Genomic DNA, 14,808 nt, shown 5'->3' with positions numbered 1-14,808 from the left:
GACTATTGAGAAGGTCTCAAAACCCTCAAATCTCCAGCTGCTCAGTCACACAGCCTGACATTTCTCCAAAAGCATGACTGTTAGTTTTAATTAAGGCATATTATTTTAGGGGTGCTTAAGTAAAATACTACCCATGAAGTCCTGGGCATTTCATAAATATGAGACAGACTTACCCTTCAAATTGTAAGGACCAGTGTTGCATAGGGTCTTGGGAAGACAAGGGATATTGTCCCATTCTTTATCATCCCATCATCCAGATATAAAATTGGCCCCTTCCAGTTTTGTCTACTTTGTAAGGTTATTAGATTAGCTTAAACATTTTCATATGTAGGGGCACCTGGGTGGCTTAGCGTCTGACTTTGGCTTGGGTCATGATCTTGCAGTCTGTGAGTTTGAGCCCCATGTCGGGCTCTGTGCTGACAGGTTGGAGCCTGAAGCCTGTTTCGATTTCTGTGTGTCTCCCTCTCTCTTTAACCCTCCCCTGCTTGTGTTCTCGTCTTAAAAATAAATAAATGTTTAAAAATTTTTTTTAAATTTGGTATGTATTCAAATAAATGTTTGTTCCTTTCCCTTCTCTTTTGTATCCCTGAAGTGATTAAGCAAGTAGTGCTTAGAAAATTCTTTTGTTGTCCCTATGATATCCTCTGGCTTGATCTCAACAGCAACTTGAAACTGGGTGTGCCCAAAAGGTACTCCAAAAGAAGCCCTTTCTGGTCTGAAGAGAAGGAAAAGGGGCCCCTAAGAGTATGAACGAATGGGGGAAATCTTCTCTGTTGTTGTTTCCTCCCACCCCCAATTCCCAGGAAATCCTATTGTAGTATGGCAATGACAGCCCGATAGGCACCTAAAACCCTGAGGAAGGGGAATCCTCCACGACTAGAGGAGCTTTGGTCCTAAGAACATGGAGGTGGGAGGAGAATCCTGTTTCATTTTTCTATCTCTGTTTTCCTGCTGCTTGGCTCTAGAGGCAGAAACATTTGCAGGAAGTATATTGCAAAGTAGGAAAACAAAAGCCCATCTTTCTTGCAAAAAGATCAGGAATATAGGGGCTTCTGGAACCATAAAGTGTCTGGAAGAATTCAGAGAGGAAGGAATTCAAGAAAATGATCCCAAAAAGTGTATAAACTCCAGGACTTACCCCAAACTGTGCATGGGTGGATCTGAGCCTAAACAGGGTAGAAAGTCTTTGAGGACTGAACTATGGACTAGAATATTTTACAGGTCCCAGACTAGCCACTGAGTGATCTACATTATCCAAATAGCACTGAAAACACCTTGAAAACTGAAATGACCTAAGAAACATATACCCTGAAGGCCAGTAAGAACTTGTAGTCTAAATTGGATCAACTTCTTAAAAAATGTAATAGCCATCATTCTCCACAGCAACTAAACAAGGTTCAGAGTCTCATAACATAGTATTCAAAATGTCCAAGATATTATTCAAAATGACTTAACATACAAACAACTATGAAAATCTCAGTAATGTTTAAGGGAAAGGACAACCAACAGATCTCAACACCAAGGTAACATGGTAGTTGAAATTATCAGACTTTAAAGCAGCTCTTATAACCAGACTCTAAGAAATAAGGGTAAATACTCTTGAACTGAATGGAAAATAACAGCAGGGAGATATAGTTGACACTTGAATAACACAGGTTTGAAGTGTGCGGGTCCACTTACATGTGGATTTTTTTTTTGATAACTACAGTACAGTGCTGTAAATGTATTTTCTCTTCCTTATGATTTTCTTAACATTTTCTTTTCTCTAGTTTACTTATTGTAAGAATAAAGTATGTAATACATACAACATGAACAAGAAGTGATAACTGACTGCTTATGTTAGTAAGGTTTCTGGTTAACAATAGGCTATTGGTAAATTTTGTGGGAATCAAAAGTTATGTGTGGATTTTGACTGTGTGTGAAGTTAGCACTCTTAACCCCTCTGTTGTTCAAGGGTTAAATATAGATGAAAAAAAGAATGAAATTGATATATTAGAACTATATAATAGTTCTACACATTAGGAGTCCCAGAAGATGAAGAGAGAGAAAAAGGGACAGAAGGTTTATGTGAGCAAATTATAGATGAAAACTTCCCTATTCTGGGAAAGGACACAGATATAAAATCCAAGAAACACAGAGAACTCCCATTAAATTCAATAAAAGCCAGCCATCACCAAGACATGTCATAGTCAAATTCACAAAAAACACAAACAAGGAAAGAATATAGAACGCACCAAGGGGGAAAAAAAGTCCTTAACCTACAAGGAAAGACAGATCAGGTTCATAATAGAACTGTCCACAGAAACTTGACAGGCCAGAAAGGACTGGCGAGATATATTCAACATGCTAAATAGGAAAAATATGCAGCCAAGAATACTCTATCCAGCAAGGCTGTCATTCAAAATAGAAGGAGAGATAAAGAGTTTCCCCGACAAACAAAAACTACAGGAGCCAGCCCTACAAGAAATTTTGAGGACTCTTTGAGTGGAGAAAACAAAAGACCAAAAGCAACAAACACTAGAAAGGACCAGAGCGCATCACCAGAAACCAACTCTACAGGCAACACAATGTCACTAAATTCATGTATTTCAATAATCACTCTGAATGTAAATGGACTAAATATTTCAATCAAAAGACAAAGGGCATCAGAATGAATAAAAAACAAGATTGATGTATATGCTGCCTATGACTCATTTTAGACCTAAAGACACCTGCAGATTGAAAGTGAGGGGATGGAGAACCCTCTAACATGCTAATGGACGTCAAAAGAAAACTAGAGTAGCGATACTTACATCAGACAAATTAGATTTTAAAACAGACTGTAACAAGAGATGAAGAAGGGCATTATATCATAATAATGGGTTCTATCCACCAAGAAGATCTATCAATTATATTTATGCCCCCAGCTTGAAAGCACCCAAATATATAAGTCAATTAATCACAAACATAAAGACACTCATTGATAATAATACAATAATAGTAGGGGACTTTAACACCCCACTTACAGTTATGGCATCTAAGCAGAAAACCACAGGACATACCTCCTCATAAGGAAACAATGGCTTTGAATGACACACTGGACCATATGCACTTTGCAGATATATTCAGAATATTTCATCCTAAAACAGCAGAATACACATTCTTTTTGAGTACACATGGAACATTCTCCAGGACAGATCACATACTGGGTCACAAATCAGCCTTCAACAAATACAAAAAGATTGAGATCATGCCATGCATATTTTCAGATCACAACACTATGAAACTTGTAGTCAACCACAAGAAAAAGTTTGGAAGACCTTCAAGTACATGGAGGTAAAAGGACATTCTATTAAAGAATGAATAGGTTGACCAGGAAATAGAAGAAATTAAAAAAATACAGGAAGCAGGGGTGCCTGAGTGGCTCAGTTAAAAGTGTCTGACTTTGGATTTGGGCTCAGGTCATGATCTCACAGTTCATGAGATAGTCCCACGTAGTGCTCTGCGTTGATAGTGGAGCCTGCTTGGGATTCTCTCTCTCTCTCTCTCTCTCTCTCTCTCTCTCTTTGTCTCTCGTTTTCTGCCCCTCCTCTGCTCATGCTCTCTCCCTCTCTCAAAATAAATAAATATTTAAAAAAATACATGGAAGCAAATAAAAATGAAACCATGACAGTCCAAAACCTTTGGGATGCAGCAAAGGGAGTCCTAAGAGGGAAGTATATTATAATTTAGGCTTATCTCAAGAAGCAAGAAAGGTCCCAAATACACAACATAACCTTACACCTAAAGGAGATAGAAAAGGAAGCAAATAAAGTAAAGCCAACAGAAGAAGGGGAATAATAAAGATTAGAGCAGAAATAAGTGATACAGAAACAAACAAAAAACCCAGTAGAACAGATCAATGAAACTAAGAGCTAGTTCTTTGAGAGAATTAACAAAAATGATAACCCCCTAGCCATACTGATCAAAAAGAAAAGAGGAAGGACCCAAATAGATAAAATTACAAATGAAAGAGGATATATCACAATCAATACCACAGAAATACAATTATGAGAATACTATGAAAAATTATATGCTAACAAACTGCAGGCAATCTGGAAGAAATGGATGAATTCCTAGGAACTCACAAACTACCAAAACTGAAACAGAAAGAAATAGAAAATTTGAACAGACCCTTAACCATCAAAGAAATTGAACCAGTAATAAAAAATCTCCCACCAGAGTCCTGGGCCAGATGGTTTCCCAGGGGAATTCTACCAGACATTTAAAGAAGAGTTAATACATATTCTTCTCAAACTGTTCCAAAAAATAGAAATGGAAGGAAAACTTCCAAACTTATTTTATTGAGGCCAGCATTACTTTGATTCCAAAACAAACACCCCACTCAAAGGAGAATTACAGGCTAATATCCCTGATAATATGGATGGAAAAATTCTCAACAAGATACTAACAAATCAAATTTAATAGTACATTAGAGTATTCACCATGATCAAGTGGGATTTATTCCTGAGCTGCAGGGCTGATTCAATATTTGCAAATAAATCATCATGATACACTCTATTATAAGAGAAATGATAAGAACCATATGGTCTTGTCAATAGATGCAGAAAAGCATTTGATAAAATACAACATTCATTCTTGATAAAAACCCTCAACAAAGTAGGCATACATGGGACATACCTTAACATCATTAAGGCTGTATATAAGAGATCCACAGCTAATATCATCCTCAAAGGGGAAAAATTGAGAACCATTTCTCTACAGTTAGGAACAAGACAAGGATGTTCACTCTCATCATTACTATTTAAAATAGTACTGGAAGTCTTAGCCTCAGCTAAGGGGTTCAGAAAACAAAACCCTGAATACAGAACCCCTACAGAACTTTGGTGTTCTTAATAGAAAACCCAGAAATGGACCCACAACTGTATGGTCAACTCATCTTCAACTATGCAGGAAAGAATATCCAGTGGCATAAAGACAGTCTCTTCAGCAAAAGGTGTTGGGAAAAACTGGACAGCAATATGCAGAAGAATGAAACTGCACCACTTTCTTACACATACATAAAAATAAATTCAAAATGGATAAAAGACCTAAATGTGAGACAGGAAACCATCAAAATCCTAGAGGAGAACCCAGGCAGCAACCTCTTTGATCTCACCTGGAGCAACTTCTTACTAGACATACTGCCAAAGGCAAAGGAAACAAAAGCAAACATCAACTATTGGAATTTCATCAAGAAAAAAAGCTTCTGCACAGTGAAGGAAACAATCAACAAAACTAAAATACAGCCTAGGAATGGGAGAAGACATTTGCAAATGACATATCTGATAAAGGTTTAGTATCCAAAATCTATAAAGAACTTATTAAACTCAACAGCCAAAAAACAAATAAGCCAGTTAAGAAATGGACAGAAGACATTCATAGATACTTTTCCAAAGAAGACATCCATATGGCTAACAGACATATGAAAAAAATGCTCACCATCACTCATCATCAGGGAAATACAAATCAAAACCATGATGAGATAACCACCCTCACACCTGTCAGAATGGCTAAAATTAACAACATAAGAAACAACAGGTATTGGCAAGGATGCAGAGAAAGAGGAACACTCTTGCATTGTTGGTGGAAATGCTAATTGATGCAGCCACTGTGGAGAACAATATGGAGGTTCTTCAAGAAACTAAAAATAGAACTACCCTACCATCCAGCAATTGCACTACTAGGTATTTGCCCAAAGGACACAGAAATACAGATTCAAAGGGGTACATGCACCCCAGTGTTTATATCACTATTATCAACAATAGCCAAACTATGGAGAAACCCCAAATGTCCATTGACTGATGAATGGATAAAGAAGACGTGGTATGTATGTGTATACACACACACACACACACACACAATGGGATATTACTCAGCCATCAAAAAGAATGAAATCTTTCCATTTGCAGTGACATGGATGGAGCTAGAATGTATTATGCTAAGTGAAATAAGTCAATCAGAGAAAGACAAATACTATATGATTTCACTCATTTGTGGAATTTAAGAAACAAAACAGATAAACATATGGGGAAAGTGGGGGGAAGAGAGGAAAACAAACCACAAGAGACTCTTAATTATAGAGCACAAAATATGGGTTGATGGAGGGAGGTGGATAGGCAGTGATCTAGATGGGTACTAAGGAGGGCACTTGTGATGAGCACTAGGTGCTGTACGTAAGTGATGAATCACTGAATTCTACTCCTAAACCAATATTGCACTGTATGTTAGCTAACTAAAATTTAAATTAAAAAAAATGAGGAAGAAAAAAAAGAAATTTCTGAAAACATTCTAAATGTGATGAAAAAAAACCCCCTTAGCTTACAGTACAAGAAACTCAGCAAACTTCAAACAGGAAAACCCAAGAATATCAATGCCCAACACATCATAACTGAACTACTGAAGACTAGAGACAATGAAAAAAATCTTGAAGGCAGCCAGAAACTAACAACAAATCATGTATATATAAGGGAACAATCATTCAAATGACTACACATTTTTCATGGAGGCCAGAAAGAAGTGGAACAGTATTTTTTAAATGCTACACCAACTGTCAACCCAGAATTCTATATCCAACAAAAAATACTTTAGGGAAGAAAGTGAAATAAATACATTCTTAGATGAAGAAAACTAAGAAAATTTGTCACTACCAGACCTACACTAAAGAAATTTTAAAGCTCTTCATACTAAAGGGAAATGATACTAGAGAGAAACTTCAAAAGTCAGGAATTAAAGGAAGAGCAATAGAAATAGTAAATATATAGGTAAGTATAATAGATATTTTTCTTTAAGTTCTTTAAAGTATGTTTGACTTAAAAGCAAAAATGACAATATTTTCTGATAGGGTTTTCGATATATGCAGATGACCTATGACAACTACAGCATTAAGGGGGTATATTAAAGAGACCTGTATGGTGGAAGGTTTTCTTTTTTCTTTTTTTTCTTAGGTAGGCTCCACATCCAATGTGGGACTTGAACTCACAACCCTGAGATCAAGAATTTTATGCTCTATTGACTGAGACACCCATGTGCCCCCTGATGGAAGATTTTATACATCTCTCTTGGTGTAGTAAAATACCAAGTATAAGTGAACTATGAAAAGTTAAGGATGTATATTAATTCCTAGCCTGGATATTAAGAAAAAAATCCACATAACAATATATAAAGAAAACAATATATAAGTTAAAATTGAAAATTTAAAAAATAATCCAAAGACAGTAAAAGGAAACAGAGCAATGAATCAGAGGAACAAGCAGAGAACACCGTAGATCTTAATCCCAAACACATCAATAATTACATTAAATTTAAATACGAACATATAATTACAGAGATTTTCAAAATGGATTAATGAAAAAAAAAAGACCCTGACCATATGCCATCATAAGAAACCCACTTTCAAAATGATGAAGGTGGGTAAAAAGTAAAAGGATGGAAAAACATATGTTACACAAACACTAATCAAAAGAAAAGACTAATATCAGACACAACAGACTTCAGAGCAAGGAAAATTACCAGGTATACAGGAGGACACTACATACATAACAAGAGGGTGAATTCACCAAGTAGGCAGGACAACCCTAAATATGTATGCATATAACCACAGACCTTCAAAATATATGAGAAATAGAAATGCCACAATTATGGTTGGATACTTTAACACTTCTACTGCAGTGAAAAAATAAAAGAAACAGCAAGTGAACAGATGAAGGGAACAACACCATCCACCAAATAGAACTGACACTTATAGAACGGTCCACCCAACAATTTCAGAATATGCGTTGTTTTCAAGTGCACACAGAATATTCACTGAAAGACTATATCCTTGCTGATAATGATAATAACAATGGTAACAACAACAACGTAAGTTTAAAAGGATTGAAATCATACAGAATATGCTTCTCCATAATGGAATTACACTAGAAATCAGTGATAGAAAGTTAGAGAGTCTCTACTTAGAAATTAAGCAACACACTTCAAAATAATCCATGGTAGTCCAGTGACCACACTTTGAGAACTGTAATCCAGTTTTCCAATTCCTTCAACATATGCTTTTTTAATTCCCAATGTTCTGATTCTTTCAAGTTACACTGTAGTATTTTTGTGTTTACTAGTAGAAACTATCAGACCATTATTTGACTCAACTAAGTACATAATCTCCACTTCCCATTAAATTATCAGGACTCTCTCTTAGGCCCCCAAACCTGTTAAAATCAGAGAATTTCAGACTTAGAATTCTCTAGAAATCTACTTTAGTCCTGGTTAAGAGGGCAATGGACCCCACACATGTATTTGTGTAGGTCCAATTACACCTGATTTTTAAAATAGTCATATAAACTGGTGACACTATATCATTTTTCCAAAACTTTCTGTCAAGCCATCTTTCACATGGATTACTAAAACATTCTCCTAAATCTTCTCTCCTTCCTCTACACCATATTTGTCATGCCACTCCCTGTTTAAGCCCTAAAAGCCTGCCATTCCTTATAGGATTAAGTCAAGATTGACTGATGTGGGGCCAACTTTTTCACATTTTGTCTTCTAGCCACTGTGGCAACCACTATTATCTGCCTCTCTACCACCAAGAACCGACCACTCACTACTGCCTGATACTCCATGAATTCCATACTATCATGCCCTTAAAAAATTATAGAGGTATAATTGACACATAACATTATATTGATTTCAGGCATACAACATAATTATTTGATATTTATGTGTATTGCAAAGTGATCACCACATAAACCTAATTACTACATGTCCCCATACAAAGATAATTTTAGAATTAGCTCTTTTGACAAATTTTGAGCATATGCTATGATATTATTGATTATAGTCACCATGCTGTATATTATGTCCCCATGACTTATTTATTTTATAATGGGAAGTTTGTACCTCTTGACCCTTTTCAACTGTTTTGCCCACTCTCCATTCCTTCCCTTCTGCAGCCACCATTGTGTTCTCTGTATCTATGAGTTTTGTTTTGTTTTTTAGATTCCACATATAAGCACATTTATCCAGTATTTATCTTTCTCTGTCTGACTTAATTTGCTTAGCATAATTCCCTAGAGGTCCATCCATGTTGTCACAAATGGTAAGATGTCATTTTCTTTTATGGATGAGTAATAGTCCACTGTGTATTTATATTTAGCTTTGTTCTTTCTCAAGATAGCTTTGGCTATTCTTCTGTGGTTTCATACAAATTTTAGGATTTGTTTTGTTCTAGTTCTGTGAAAAATACTATTGATATATGCACCCCTATGTTTATTGCAGTGTTACTTATAATAGCCATGATATGGAAACAACCCAAGTGTCTGTTGATAGATGAATGGATAATGAAGACATACAGTGGAATATTATTCAGCCATAAAAAAGAATTAAATCTTGCCATTCATGACAACATGGATGAACTAGGGATTTATGCTAAATAATCAGTCAGAGAAAGACAAATATATGATTTCACTTATATGTAGAATCTAAAAAGCAACACAAATAAAGAGAAACAGATTCATAAATATAGAGAAAAAAACTAGTGGTTGCCAGAGGGGAAGGGAGTGGGGGAATAGATGAAATAAAAGGGGATTAAGAGGTAAAAGCTTCTAGTTATAAAATAAATAAGTCACAGGGATAAAAAGTACAACATAGGGAATACTGTTGTAGGGAATATTGTAAATAACTTTGTATGGTGACAGACAGTAGCTAACTTACTGTGGTGAGCATTTTGTTATGTAATTATCAAATCACTATGTGATCCACCTGAAACTAATATGTTTTATACCAACTGTACCTCAGTTAAAAAAAACATATTGTACTGGCATAAGAACAAACACAGATCAGTTGAACAGAATAGATGGCCCAGAACTAATCCCATGCATGTATGGTCAATAAATTTATGACAAAGCAGGCAAGAATGCATAATAAGGAAAGGATAGTCTCTTCAGTAAATGGTGCTGTGAAACATGGACAGCTATATGGAAAATGAAACTAGACCACAATCTTATACCATATACAAAAATTAACTCAAAATGGATTAAAGACCTAACTCTAATGCATGAAATCATAAGTCTCCTAAAGGAAAACATAGGTAGTAATCTCTTGGACACCAACCTTAGCAGTACTTTTCTATGTTTCCCCAGGCAGGAAACAAAAGCAAAAATAAACAATTGGGCTACATAAAATTGAAAAGGTTTTGCATAGTAAAGGAAACCATTAATAAAATGAAAATTCAGCCTACTGAATAGAAGAAAGTAGGGGCATCTGGGTGGCTCAGTCAGTTAAATGTCTGGCTCTTGATTTTGGCTCAGGTCATGATCTCATGTTCATGAGATTGAGCCCCACATTAGGCTCTGTGCTGACAGTGCAGAGCCTATTTAGGATTCTCTCCCTTTCCCTCTTTCTTCCCTTTCCCTGTTCACACACTCTCTAAAACAAACAAACAAACAAACAAACAAACAAACAAACAAACAAACAATTGTATTTGCCAATGGTATATCTGATAAGGGGTTAATATACAAAATATAAAGAACTCCTACAATTCAACACCAAGTAAATACATAATCCAATTAAAAATTGGCAGAGGAATAGGCATTTTTCTAAAGAGTACTTACAGATAGATGGCCAACAGACACATGAAAAGGTGCTCAACATTACCAATCATCAGAGAAATGCAATCAAAACCACAGTGAGCTTTAACCTCACACCAGTCATAATGGTTAGTATCAAAAAGACAAAAAATAAAAAGTTTTGACAAGGATGTGGAGAAAGGAGAACCCAGTCACTGTTGGTGGGAATGTAAATTGGTGCAGCTACTATGGAGAACAGTATGGAGGTTCCTCAAAAAACCTAAAATACCATACTATTTTGATTACTATAGCTTTGTAATATAGTTTGAAACCAGGGCGCATGATGTCTCCAGCTTTGTTCTTCTTTTTCAAGATTGTTTTGGCTATTTGGGATATTTTGTGGTTCCATACAAATTTCAGGATAGTTCATTCTCTTTCTGTGAAAAATGCCATGGTAATTTTGATACAGATTACACTGAATCTGTAGATTGTTTTGGGTAATATGGACATTTGAACAATATTAATTCTTCCAATCCATAGGTATGGTATATTTTCTATTTGTGTCTTCTTCAATGTTTTTCTTTAATGTCTTATAATTTAGTGTACAGTGTAATTTAATCATGGAGGTCTTTGATTCCTAGGGATTGTATTATTTTTTTTTAATTTTTAAAATGTTTTATTTTATTTTTGAGAGAGAGAGAGAGAGAGAGCAGGGGAGGGGCCAAGAGAGAAGGAGACACAGAATCTAAAGCAGGCTCCAGGCTCTGAGCTGTCAGCACAGAGCCTGAAACAGGGCTGAACCCATAAACCATGACATCATGACCTGAGCTGAAGTTGGACCCTTAACCTACTGAGCTACCCAGGTCCCCCAGAATGTATTCTTTATGATGCAATTGTAAATGGCATTGTTTTCTCAATTTATCTTTTTTAAAAATATTTTTTCTAATGCCCTTTATTAAAAAAATGTTTATTTATTTACTTTTGAGAGAGAGACAGACAGACAGACAGAGAATCCCAAGCAGGCTCCATGCTGTCAGCACAGAGCCTGATGTGCAGCTTGAATTCATGAACTGTGAGATTGTGACCTGAGCCACAATCAAGAATCAAATCGTTAACCGACTGAGCCACCCAGACACCCCTTAATTTCTCTTTCTGATTGTTTGTTATAAGTATATAGAATGTAATCAATTTTTTTTGTATATTGACATTGTACTCTGCAACTTTACTGAATTCATTTATTAGTTCTAACAGTTTTTTGGTGGAGTCTTTAGGGCTTTCTATACAAGTTATATCATGTTGCCTGAAAATAATAACAGTTTTACTTTTTCCTTTCTGATTTATATGTTTTCTATTTCTTTCTCTTGCTTAATTCCTCTGGCTAGGACTTCCAGTACTAAGGTGAATAAAAGTAGTGACAGTGGCTATCCTAGTCTTATTGCTGATCTTAGGAAAGTTTTCAGCTTTTCACTACTGAGTATGTTAGCTATGGGCTTGTCCTAAATGGCCTCTATTATGGTGAGTCATGTTCCTTCTATACCCACTTTGTTGAGAGAATTCTATCATGAATGGATACTGAATTTTGTCAAATCATTTTTCTGCATGTATTGGGATGATCACATGATTCTATCCATTTTGTTGAATGGTGTACTGCATTGGTTTACAGATTTTGAACCATCCACAAATTCTTGGAATAACTGATCATGATGTATGATCCTTTTAATGTCTTGTAGTATTTGGCTTGCTTCAGAATTTTTTTGAAGATTTTTACATCTTTGTTCATTAGAGATATTGGCATGTAATTTTCTTTTTTGTGGTGTCTTTGGATTTGGGACCAGGGTACTGCAGCTTTGTAAAATGAGTTTTGGAAGTGTTGCTTTCTCTTTAATTCTTTGGAAGACTTTGAGAAAGATAGGTATTAAGTCTTCTTTGAATGTTTAGTGGAATTCACCAGTGAAGCTATCTGGTCATGAATTGTTGTTTGTTGGGAGGGTTTTGATTACTGTTTAATCTCCTTAATCTCCTTTAATCAGTCTATTCAAATTTTCTATTTCTTCATGATTCAGTCTTGGAAGTCTGTATGTTTCTAGGAATTTATTTCTCAGGTTGTCCAATTTGTTGGTGTATAATTGTTCTTAGTAGTCTCTTACAGTCCTTGTATTTCTGTGGTATCAGTTGTAACTTCTCTTTCATTTCACTTATTCATTTGAGTCCCCTCTCTTATTGCTTTTTTTCTTGGTGAGCCTGGCTAAAAGTTTGTCAGTTTTGTTTATCTATTCAGAGAATTATCTCTCAGTTTCACTGATATTTTTTTAAGTTTATTTATTATTTATTTTGAGAGAGAGAGAGCGAGCACACAAGTAGGGGAGGGGCAGAGAGAGAGGGAGAGAGAAAGAAACCCAAGCAGGCTCCACACCGCCATTGCACAGCCCAATGTGGGGCTTGAACTTAGGAACTGTGAGATCATGACCTGAGCTGAAATCAAGAGTTGGATGCTTAATCAATTGAGCCACCTAGGCACCCCTCACTGATCTTTCCTTATTGTCTTTTAGTCCCTATTTATTTCTGCTCTGATCTTTATTATTTCCTTCCTCCTAGTAATTTTGTTCTATTTGTTCTTTTCCTAGTTCCTTTAGGTATATGGTTTAGTTATTCATTTGAGATTATTCTTGTTTTTGAGATAGGCCTGTATTGCTATGAAGTTCTCTCTTAGAACTGCTTTTGCTTTGTCCCTTAGATTCTATAAAGTTGTGTTTCCATTTTTATTTGTCTTGAGGTAGTTTTTGATCTCTCTTTTGATTTCTTCATTAACCCATGTTGTTTAGTCACTGCACATTTGCCATATTTTCAGTTTTCTTCTTTGAATTGATTTCTAGTTTCCTATCATTGTGGTCATAAAAGATGCCTGATATGATTTCATTCTTCTTAAACTTGTTAAGACTTGTTTTGTGGCCTAACATGTGATCTATCCTGGAAAATGTTCCGTCTATACTTGAGAAAAATGTGTATTTTGCTGCTTTTGGATGGAATGTTCTGTATATATTGGTTAAGTCAATCTTGTCCAATGTGTTGTTGAAAGCCAATGTATCTTTATTGAGTTTGTTCAAGATGACCTATCCATTGATGTAAAGTGGGGTTTTAAAGTCCCCAACCTTTATTTTATTGCTGTCAATTTCTCCCTTTAGGTCTGTTAGTATTTGCTTTATATATTTTGGTACCACTGTGTTGGGTGTATATGTATTTATAAATGTTATGTCTTCTTGCTGGATTGATCCCTTCATCATTATGTAACACCCTTATTTGTCTTTCATTACAGCTTTTTTGTTGTTGTTCTTTCAAAGTCTATTTTGTCTGATATGAGTATAGTTACATCAGCTTTCTTTTGCTTCCCATTTGCTTTATGTATCTTTAGGTCTGAAGTGAGTCTCTTGTAGGTAGCATACAGATGACTGTTGTTTTTAATCCATTCAGCCTCTATGTCTTTTGATTGGAGAATTTAGTCCATTTAAATTTAAAGTTATTATTGATATGTATGCCATTTTGTTGTTTTCTGGCTGCTTTTATAGTTCTATGTATCTTTCTTCTTCTCTTGCTCTCTTCCCTTGTGCTTTGATGATTTTCTTTAGTGTTGTATAGACTCCTCATTATCTTTCATGTATCTATGATAGTGTTTTGCTCTGTGGAACCATGAAGTTCACATATAATACTATATATATATATATATATATATATGGTAGACTATATATATATACACATAGTAGGCTATATATATACATATACATATATATAGTCTATATATATATATACACACACACACACACACACACACACATATATATAGTCTATTTTAAGTTTACAGCAATTTAAGTTTGAATGCATTGTGAAAGCACATTTTTACTTCCCTTCAGCATTTTTTTTTTGATATCTCATTTTACATCTTTTTGTGTATCCCTTAACTAAGTTTTGTAGTTATGGTTAATTTTACTACTTTTGTCTTTTAACCTTCATACTAGCTTTATAACTGGTTAGTCTACTACCTCTACTGTACATTTAAATTTATTGTTGTGATTTTTACTTTCATATATTTTCTAGTTACTAATTAGTGCCTTTTCTTTTCATCTCAAAGAAGTCCCCTTTACCCTTCTTGTAAGGCCAGTTTAGTAGGGATGGACTTAATTACCTTTTGTTTGTTGAAAACTTTATTTCTCTTTCAATTCTGAATGATAATCTTGCT

At 35.2% G+C, this 14,808-nt stretch overlaps 1 protein-coding gene across 3 annotated transcripts in view; it reads right to left on the bottom strand.

The window, feature by feature from the left end:
- ARHGEF4 (Rho guanine nucleotide exchange factor 4) overlaps positions 1-14,808 on the bottom strand; it is a 296,513-nt gene that overhangs the window by 113,798 nt on the left and 167,907 nt on the right. The gene's annotated exons all lie outside the window — the stretch shown is intronic.

Source organism: Prionailurus bengalensis, chromosome C1 (assembly GCF_016509475.1).
Source record: "Prionailurus bengalensis isolate Pbe53 chromosome C1, Fcat_Pben_1.1_paternal_pri, whole genome shotgun sequence".
Lineage (NCBI taxonomy): Eukaryota > Metazoa > Chordata > Mammalia > Carnivora > Felidae > Prionailurus > Prionailurus bengalensis.
The sequence above is the reverse complement of the archived record's forward strand: the minus strand, read 5'-3'. Positions and strand labels throughout refer to the sequence as shown.